The sequence below is a fragment of the Lolium rigidum genome, chromosome 1 (assembly GCF_022539505.1).
Source record: "Lolium rigidum isolate FL_2022 chromosome 1, APGP_CSIRO_Lrig_0.1, whole genome shotgun sequence".
Classification (NCBI taxonomy): Eukaryota; Viridiplantae; Streptophyta; class Magnoliopsida; order Poales; family Poaceae; genus Lolium; species Lolium rigidum.
Genome location: NC_061508.1, coordinates 165844221 through 165846417, shown reverse-complemented (window position 1 = coordinate 165846417; position 2197 = coordinate 165844221).

The window sequence follows — 2197 nt, the reverse complement described above, 5'->3', positions numbered from 1 at the left end:
AGGAGCCAAGAAGCACGTTGAAGGTTGATGGCGGCGGATGTAGTGCGGCGCAACACCGAGATTCCGGCGCCAACGTGGAACCTCGCACAACACAACCAAAGTACTTTGCCCCAACGAAACAAGTGAGGTTGTCAATCTCACCGCTTGTCTGTAACAAAGGATTAACCGTATTTGTGGAAGATGATTGTTTGCAGAGAAAACAAAGAAACAAGTATTGCAAAGAGATTTGTATTTCAAGATAAAGAATGGACCTGGGTCCACAGCTCACTAGAGGTGTCTCTCCCATAAGATAAAAGCATGTTGGGTGAACAAATTACGTACGGCAATTGACAAATAGAGAGGGCATAACAATGCACATACATGTCATGATAAGTATAGTGAGATTTAATTGGGCATTACGACAAAGTACATAGACCGCCATCCAACCGCATCTATGCCTAAAAAGTCCACCTTCGAGTTATCATCCGAACCCCTTCCAGCATAAGTTGCAAAGCAATAGACAATTGCATTAAGTATGGTGCGTAATGTAATCAACAACTACATCCTCTAGACATAGCATCAATGTTTTATCCCTAGTGGCAATAGCACAACACAACCTTAGAACTTCTTCGTCACCGTCCCTGTGTCAATGCAGGCATGAACCCACTATCGAGCATAAATACCCCCTCTTGGAGTTAAGAGCAAAAACTTGGCCAGCAGCCTCTACTAGTAACTGGAGAGCATGCAAGATCATAAACAACACATAGGTAATAACTTGATAATTAACATAACATGGTACCTCTCATCCATCGCGATCCCCGACAAACACAACATAGAGTATTACGGATAGATGATCTTGATCATGTTAGGCAGCTCACAAGATCCAACAATGAAGCACAATGAGGAGAAGACAACCATCTAGCTACCTGCTATGGACCCATAGTCCAGTGGGTGAACCACTCACCATCACTCCGAGAGGCGACCATGGCATGTGTGAAGAGTCCTCCAGAGATGAACCTCCTCCCACAGTGGTGCCGGAGGAGATCTCTAATCCCCCGAGATGGGACGCGGCGGCGGCGTGCTCGGGAAGGTTTTCCCGCATCGTGGCTCTTCGCATCGTGGGTTTCGCGACGGAGGCTTTAAGCAGGCGGAAGGGCGCAGTCGGGGGGCCGACGAGGGGCCCACACACAGGCGGCGCGGCCCCGCGCCGCCATGTGGTTTGGCCACCTCGTGGCCCCACTTCGTATGCTCTTCGGTCTTCTCCTCGGAAGGTTCGTGCGTATCCTTAAGTAGGCGGAAGGGCAGCCTCGGAGGGGCCCTGGTGGGCCCACACAGTAGGGGTGCGCGCCCCACCCCTTGGCCGTGCCGCCCTGGCGTGTGGGCCCCCCTGGCTCATCTCCGGTACCTCTTCGATGCTCTGGAACCTTCCGGGAAAAATAAGATGCTGGGCGTTGATTTCGTCCAATTCCGAGAATATTTCCTTACTAGGATTTCTGAAAAAAAAACAGTAGAAAACAGGAACTGGCACTTCGGCATCTCGTTAATAGGTTAGTTCCGGAAAACGCATAATAATGACATAAAGTGTGTATAAAACATGTGTTTATCATCATAAAAGTAGCATGGAACATAAGAAATTATAGATACGTTTGAGACGTATCAAGCATCCCCAAGCTTAGTTCCTACTCGCCCTCGAGTAGGTAAACGATAACAAAGATAATTTCTTAAGTGACATGCTATCATAATCTTGATTAATACTATTGTAAAGCATATGAGATGAATGCAGCGATTCAAAGCAATGGTAAAGACAATGAGTAAACAACTGAACCATATAACAAAGACTTTCCATGAATAGTACTTTCGAGACAAGCATCAATAAGTCTTGCATAAGAGTTAACTCATAAAGCAATAAATTCATAGTAGAGGCATTGAAGAAACACAAAGGAAGATATAAGTTTCAGCAGTTGCTTTCAACTTGTAACATGTGTATCTCATGGATAGTTGTCAACACAAAGTAATATAACAAGTGCAATAGGTAAACATGTAGGAATCAATGCACACAGTTCATACAAGTGTTTGCTTCTAAGATAGAAAGAATAGGTGAACCGACTCAACAATAAAGTAAAAGATAGGCCCTTCGCAGAGGGAAGCATGGATTACTATTTTTGTGCTAGAGCTTTTATTTTGAAAACATAGAAACAATTTTGTCAACGGTAGTAAT